This window comes from Bos javanicus, chromosome 4 (genome assembly GCF_032452875.1).
Source record: "Bos javanicus breed banteng chromosome 4, ARS-OSU_banteng_1.0, whole genome shotgun sequence".
NCBI lineage: Eukaryota > Metazoa > Chordata > Mammalia > Artiodactyla > Bovidae > Bos > Bos javanicus.
In genome coordinates, this window is record NC_083871.1 from 47418663 (window position 1) to 47426927 (window position 8265).

Genomic DNA, 8265 nt, shown 5'->3' on the forward strand with positions numbered 1-8265 from the left:
AAAGTTTGAAAATTACTCTTCAAGGCAATCCAGTGAGTTAGGGGTTGAGCTGAACCTGAGAGATAACTGGGGGTTTACAGAGGTCAGAGATGGTCCTCAGTGCTTACCTGGGAGTCTGAGGCCATGAACTGAATTATTAGTGCCAGTTATACACTGCAGCTCACAGGAGCTGTACTGTATTTCTTCCCGAGTCTGCATTCAGTGAGGCATGTCTGTGGCCTGAATCAGCCAAGGTGGGAGTATTTACACCATGGGAATCAGCATCCATTATAAACCAGGGCTGCTTCTCTTGGAGAGCTGGCTGTGAAAACACTCACCAGCACACCACTGACCAGCATCTACTCTGGCTTCACTCTTCCCTGGATCAATTTCCCTAGTTATCAAAATGGAGAAGTTTATATTTGTTATCTACCACATCGGATGCTGAAAGGCTTCTGTGAACTTGAGAGGAAATTAATATGTTAATATAAACTTATGATAATGGTATTGATCATTAGCCCCAAAACATATGCACAACAGAGACAGGTAAACATACTGATCATTTTCTGTATCAAATGAGCACAAAAAGGCTACAACTTGTTCAGCTCTGGTGATGATAAGGGGGCTGGGGATGGGGGAGTGGTGATGAGGGAGTGGAGAATTAAGTTCTTTTCAATGTCTGACAATATAATGCTTACTCTTTAAGGGTTATTCCTGGAGCTTATTCACAGATTAGGCTCAGACTATCAAATTAATGCAACTTATATATGGATCACACACAGGTTATTCTCAGTGGCTTCCCTGGTGGCTGAGACGGTAAAGAATCCACCTGCTATGTGGGAGACCTGGGTTCGACCTCTGGGCTAGGAAGATCCCCTGGAGAAGGGAATGGCTACCCACTCCAGAATTCTTGCCTGGAGAATTCCATGGACAGAGGAACCCGGCAGGCCCTAGTCCATGGGGTTGCAAAGAGTTGGACACAACTGAGCAACTTTCACTTTCACTTATTCATGTTACCAACTTCCTGGCATCCTGGGTCTGCCTCCCGACAGCACTTAGGTTCCCCACAGGTCTTTTCTGGCTCTCACAGCTTCACCTCCCCCAAACACCCACCCACTCCTCACCTTCTGCCCCCTCCCACTCCCAGATGGCAGAGGAGGGATGGAAGGGACAGAGCCCAGCTCGGCAGGAAGAAGAGACGCAGTTTAGGACACCAGCACAGTTGCTACAAAGGTAGAAAAGTAACTGATTTCCTGGTGTAGTTAATGACCCATTTCTTAAGTCAATACTGAAAAAGAAATTGGCAGGACTTGCCTGGTGGTCCAGTGCCTAAGACTCCGTGCTCCCAATGCAGGAGGCCCGGGTTACATCCCTGGTCAGAAAATTAGATCCCACACACAGCCACTAAGAGTTTGCATGCCACAGCTAAAGATCCTGCATGTCGCAACAAAGACCTGGTACAGCCAAATAAATAAACAAATAAATTTAAAAAAAGAAAGAAAGAAATTGGCAGACTAGGAGGAGCAGCATTTTATAAATGGCCTTCTGAGGGAACACTTCAGACAAGCAAAGTTGTGTATAAATTTTCCTTTATACCCAATATTCACTTAGTGAAAATGGCTGAAGTAAAGGAAAAGGCAGGGTGACATGTCCAATTAGCTATTTGTACAGGATTTGTTTCTATGATGGGAAGACAACTGGTTTTGTGGCTGCAGGATCACACTAGATTCTGTGCACTTTTGAATTTGCCCCTGGAACCTTCCAAAGCTCAAGACCTGGGTATTACCAAGCAACAACTGGTGAGAGTTCAAAAGATAAAACGCTTAAGAAAGAGGGATTCCTTCCTTTTGCAAGTGGGAAGGCCAAGTTAAGCAAAGGCTGCACACAGAAGCAGCTGGAAGCAGACTGCCTTTGAAGGCCGGGGGCTGGGGGGTGGGCAGCTTCAGCAGTGATGCCTGCACTCGCTCAGAAGATCCCACAGTAGGGAAAAGGAAGACAGCAAAGTAGACAATATTGAATTTTAATTTCTTGAAAAAAAAAACAAAAAAAGCCCCAGAAAATGGCCTCAGGTTCCCCCAAAGTCTTTTTCAGGGTTCTGAAACCACCCCGGTTGCTATAGAAATCATGAAAATGTCAAGGTAGCATATGACTCTAGTATAACAATAGTTTCATATACTTTTAAAATTGAGTTTCCCTTTTGAACTGACTCTAAAAAAACACAACATAATGGAAAAAACAGATTATGTGATTTCACCACACTGAATCTTTTGCAGGAAGGTAAGTGTGAGCCTCTGCCCGTGGTGGTTAACGGAATGGATCCACAGACTGTGATGGGAACTCTGGATGTGACAACCGTGTGATGGTGGCTGGAGAGCCAGTGCCACTGGACTCCCTTGGAAAGCTACCAAAAAGATGAACTCGGCTGGCAGTGGTTTTGATTTGTGGGCTTCCAATTACATAAACTCAGGACAGGGGAGATTATCGGGAAGAACGGCAACTGTGATTCAAGGACACACATGGCTGCCTCCAAGTGGATTCACATTTAGACAGAGATGCCACTCAGGAGAAGTACCTTTCATGGTGGGAGAAGCTGGTCCTGAATGCCTTCCTTTCTCCCATTAATCTTAATATGCTCATTATCCAGTTTTTATTAATGTGTCTTTTCTCTCTGCTAGTAGACTTTTCAGCTGCATTTTAATCACTTGTGTCAAATAGAAAGTGTGAGGTGGGGGGAACTTTTCTCCTTTGCTCTCATGGCTGTGTGATTCTGTGTGTCCCCCAATTCCAAACTCTCCTTAAAGTCACAGAACAAAATAATTTGGGGGCCTTCAAAGCAGTGACCTCTGACCTGACACCTGCCACTCCCCCAGCAGAGTATTGAACTTCCCTTAAGGAAAATTCAACAACAACAAAAAATGCATTCACTTTCCATTTTTCAGATTTCTGAAAACTCATGGCCTGACTGAAGGCTTCAAAAACAATGAAATCTGGAAAGGGAAACTGAAACAGGAGGACTAGAAAAGCAAGCAGTGCGCAGTGCCGGCCAGCTTTCAGGGTGGGTGAGGAGGGTGGGTGCAGGTGGCAGGCACAGGGCCTTCTCTTACAAACCAAGGACTCAAAAGCCCCAGTCTGTTCTCACTGAGGCTGGGCCACAAGGCACATCCTGGCAAGGCTGAGCCAGGAACGGGCCCCACAGCAGGTAGAAGCTGCCCAGTCTGCTGCCTGAACTGACCCCTCCCAATCCCAGCCCCAAACTCCACCCCTGCTCCTGCTTCTCTCACCTCCCACCCACCCCACAAACCCCAGCCAGCCCACATGGCCATGAAAGACAGCCCATCCCTCCCTCCGCAGGAGGAGGGCCTTTACAGACACGGTCTCATGGGGTATCAAGGCCAGCAGACTGCACAGGGTCCCGGAGCTGAGAGGATCCCCCAGACCAGCCCCTCCCCCAGGCTCCCCTTCAGCTCCCAGTCATACCCTGAAGCAAAACGAAGGAAGGGAGACAGTATGAGGCTGGACCTGGGAGGTGATCTGAACCCAGACTTGAGAATGAAAACCACGAGAGGTGAGCCTGCTCAAATGTGGTGCCTGAGAGCAGGGCTCTGGAGTCAGGCAGCCTTGTGTTCAAGTCCTGACCCTGCTGTTTGGCTCGATAACCCCCTCTAAGCTTTTGTTTTCTCATCAGGGGTAAAATGACATGTTTGTGAAGAGGCTGGCACAAAGTAAGTATGTAGAGTCTCCAACTCACCATCCACTCCTCGGGGAAGACTCCTTTGATGTGCCTGGAGGGGAGGCAGGGTCTCCCTCCTCCCCTTCCTCCTGGCCCTCAGCAATATGACCAGAGTTTTCTTAAGGCTGTACTGGAGTCACTGGATTACACCCCTCTCACCAGACTGTGATCTTCTTACAGAAATCATGACTTAAAAACGTCCTTAGCCAAACAGTCTGATGCATGGTGGCCACTTAATAAACATTAATAAGCTAACAAGGCTGATGTTCCCAAGAAGTTGATTTACTTCCCATATTCCTTCATTTTCTCTTCTGTCAAAGGGGCAAGTTGTAAATGACAATAAGTTGTCCTAATATCCATGCTGCTAACTAAGATCATGAGGTTAACAGTTACATCTCTTTGTTCATTCTTGGAGCTCTTTTGAAGACAAGTACTGAAGCTAAGGAGGAGGCATGCGCGGGGTGGCCACTCTTGTGTTGTTGTTCGGTTGCCAAGCCATGCCCCACTCTTCGCGACTCCATGGACTGCACCCCACCAGGCTCCTCTGTCCTTCACTACCGCCCGGAGTTTGCTCACTGAGTTGATGATGTCATCCAACCATCGCATCCTCTACGTTGTGTAGAGTGGTTGATACCTGTCCCCACCATCCTGGCTCCTTCCTTCTCCAACAAACCATGGCTACTCCCCACCCCACCCACAGTGATGCCCCCCCCAAAGACAGAGTTTGGGATGGGCATAGGGGTGCTCCCTCACCCTGGGGACATCAGGAAAGTAGGTGATACAGGGCCTCAAAGCTCCAGACTCCTCCCACCCTCCCCGTTTCAGGTCTGGATCAGCGCAGCAGCCAGGCTCAGCCCAAGGCACAAGGAGCCATCTAAGACCAGCCTGGTGGAGGATCTGAGTGGCTGCTGGGCAGTGAAGACGTTGGTGGCCAAGAGAACCACAGCACAAAGGGCTCCCCTGTGCCTGCTCCTGGCTTAGGCTTCAATGATGACAATTGCAACCCCTAAAAATGTTCCCAGGGATGGCAAGTCAGCCCTAGTTCTCTCTCTTGAGCAGCTGCAGGACACCTAGGCTCCTCCCTGTCCAGCAAACTTGTCTGTTGTTTCAGCCTAGCAGGCTGCTGGTTTCTGGCCTGACCACCCCACCTCTGGTCCAAAAGACAGATGAGGAACATGTAACCATTTTGGTGGGATGCTGAGTCCTGAAACAGTAACCTGGCTAAAGCACTTCTTATAGCAAGGGGTGCTTGGGCTTACAGATAAGCTGCATGGAGAGGACACCCCCATTAGTCCCTCACGAAGTCAGCCCCCATGCTCTGGCCCGGCCAGGGAGAAGTTCTGTATCAGGGACAGGATGGGTACAGCATGTTCAACAAGGACCTGGAAGTAAAGACTGTTTACAGGTGAGCCAAGTCACTTCAGTCATGTCTGACTCTTTGTGACCCTATATAGGCTGTGGCCTGCCAGGCTCCTCTGTCCATGGGAGACATTCTCCTCCAGACAAGAATACTGGAGTGGGTTGCTGTGCCCTCCTCCAGGGGATCTTCCTGACCCAGGGATCAAACCTGTATCTCTTATGTCTCCTGCTCTGGCAGGCAGGTTCTTTACCACTAACACCACCTGGGAAGCCCCAGAGACTGTTTAGTTCACTACAATTCAATTAGAGAGAGAAGAGAAGCATCAACACATTGGGGAAGATTCTAGTCCCTCCCTGGGCTTTCCTGCCTAGTTACACTTAAAAGACCAGACAAGTGGAGGGGCATACGATGTTCTGGAAAGGCCACATGTCACCACAGGCTCCCTTCCCTCCCAGGTTCTCCTGCCTGAGTCACTTACAAGCTTAAATGCTCACTTAAATCTTTATGCCCAGGTTGTTGTCCACTTGAGAACTACAGTTAAGATAATATTTGTTTTCATAAAATCAGGAGGCCTCCCTGGGCTTTTTCCCTCAAGACTTCTTCAGCAGGCCTTGCTTTGTTTCTGTGGAATAGGCTTTTCCTCTCCTGGGCCTCCCTCACCAGAGAACGTTAACAGCTTGAGCGTGTAAAGCTGGTTTCCAGAGGATTTAGGGGTGACTCCTTCCACCTCCATCCCGGGGCCTCTCCAGGGTCCAGGTAGGGTCTCCGGCCACAGTCTGTAATGTCTTCCCTCTTCCCACGCCTATCCAAGAGAGATGTGAGTGACGGGGAAGTAGGTACCATATTTCAGGGAAGAAACAGTAGGTTTGAGGATGAGGAAGTGATGCTATTCCTTTTAAGACATGTTATGGTCAAAGAGAATTTCCAGATTGACTAGAACAATGCTGTGAAGAACAACTTAAATGGGTCAAGGGAAATCAATGAAAACACTTCCTTTCCTGTCTTTTAGAATAGGATGGTCCACTTCCTTGTTGTGGCAAGCTGAGTCTGCAGGATGGACTAACTCATCCCTTAGTTTCCTTCCAGCTCCTCAGTTATGATGGCTGGTCCATCAGGGAGTGTGTCAGGAGACAAATGCGGGAGGATGCCACACCCACGTTACAAGGAAAATCCCTGGAAGAGGTAAATAGAGCATAAAATCTGAGTGGTTTATTTTTAGGAGGAGTTAGTGAAGGCTGACTATCTATCTTACTACCCACCTACTCGCAGAGATGGTATCTATACAGATGATAGCATCTATCACTTCTATCAATCATCAAGAACCTACTGTATAGCACAGGGAACTCTACTCAATATTCCATAATAACTCACGTGAGAAAAGAATCTGAAAAAGAATGAATATACATATAACTGAACCACTTTGCTGTATGTACACCTGAAGCTAACACAACATTGTAATTCAACTATTCCTCAATATAAAGTAAAAATGAAGTTGAAATAATCATCTATCTTGATCTATCATAGTTGTCTTATCCCTGTCTCTCATCTCACCTACCTCTGTGTCATACCTGTCTATCATATCTACCTCTATCTGTCTACCATCTCTATGTTTTTATCTCTATCATCTCTCCTCCTATCTTAGAAAGCATTCTAGTTTTGAGCACTGCGGGGCTCTGAGGTGGACTTAACTCAGTCTCAGCCTGTTTGATGGTTTTGAAGGCTACATTTTTGAGTGACAAGGGTGAGACATGGCTTTACAAAACTAAATGAAAAGAAGAAAAAAAGAACTTAGACAATAGCAAAAAACATCAGCTGGTTTTCAGGGGCTGCACTGTGAACTGCATGAGGACAAGGACTATGCTTCGCACACAGCCCCGTGTCTCCCTCCTTCAGCACAGTTCTGTTCATGTGGCAGGAGCAAAGTGGAAGTATGAATCGAAGCGCTCCTTGAATTCAGCTTTCTCTCTGAAATCTGAATAGACTGTAGACTTCAAAAGAGGCTGCTCTGAGGCACACCCACGTCCGCCATCTTGTTTCTTGAGATTCATGGGCCCAGAGGCTTTCATTCCATCTTGAGGAAAACAAGACCAAGAGCTCAGGGCAAAGGGACAGGATGCGGCCGGGGTCCTTAGCTGTCTGTGGGAGTCAAACCATGCACACCAGGGGCTTTCACAGCCCTGCTAAACCCAGAACAATGATGCAAGCAGCACTTCCCATTAGGCTTTCCATCACTTTTTGGAGATTAATTTAAAAATCAACTGGGTAGGGCCAGGCACATGCACCACAGAGATGCTCCACCCTTCCCAGCACAGCGACCTGGGTGATTTCTTAGATGACATGTTGTGGACCTCGAGTCTATGAAGTAGCCTACCAGCAGCGCCTCGTGAACGTAGGAACCGTAACATTTGAAGAGACACAGACAGAGGCCTCCATGAGACTGCCCCCAGGGCAGGCCTCAGCTATTTAGGTATTGCTACAAATGCCATCTAACATGCAGTTAGGGGCGCAGGGTCAAGAAGACTCTCACCCGAGACATGCCAGCTCCTGCTCCGCTCTGGGGGTAGGGTTCCATCAATTCTGCTTGAAGATTTGGGAATGAAGAAGAGGGACCGACTCAGAATCTGTGAGACTGTGGCCAGGAACGTGAGGCCATCCCAGTGCCTGGGGAGCTCGGTGAGTCCCACAGCAGTGCTGAGTTGACTCCTATTCAGAGGGTCTATGATGAGACCCGCCCTGGATCCTGTGGCACTTGTCAGTGGCTCTGAGTGCAAAGGAGAATTGGCTCTGATCATGGTTTATCTGTAACTGGCAGAGAGATGGTGACATTTTTTTCCCTGAGGCTATTTTTCAAGGCTATGGAGTCCTGCATACGCCCTCCAATGATTACAACCACCACCCAGATGATGCCGCCAGAGCTCTGAGGTAAACGTGCCATTTGGCTCTGTTATGAGATGCGTCCACTTGGCATAGCCAGAGGGCAGTGGCAGGAATTGCTTAATGCCCCCAGGAGTCAGTGTCCAAAGCACTCAGGCCACTGGGACGGCCAGGCTGCAGGAAGCTGTTGACAGATATCCCAAGGCATTCCCTTGTGAAAGGGGGGCAAACAGGAGAGCCAGAGTCACTCCAGCTGGAACCGCCACTCATGTACCAGTGCTAGTGAGGGACAGAAAGGACCTTCGCTCTCAGAAAACTTAAA

General features: G+C 48.2%; 1 protein-coding gene across 10 annotated transcripts in view; it reads right to left on the bottom strand.

Moving 5' to 3' along the window:
* Positions 1 to 8265, bottom strand: part of ATXN7L1 (ataxin 7 like 1) — a 264507-nt gene that overhangs the window by 176309 nt on the left and 79933 nt on the right. The gene's annotated exons all lie outside the window — the stretch shown is intronic.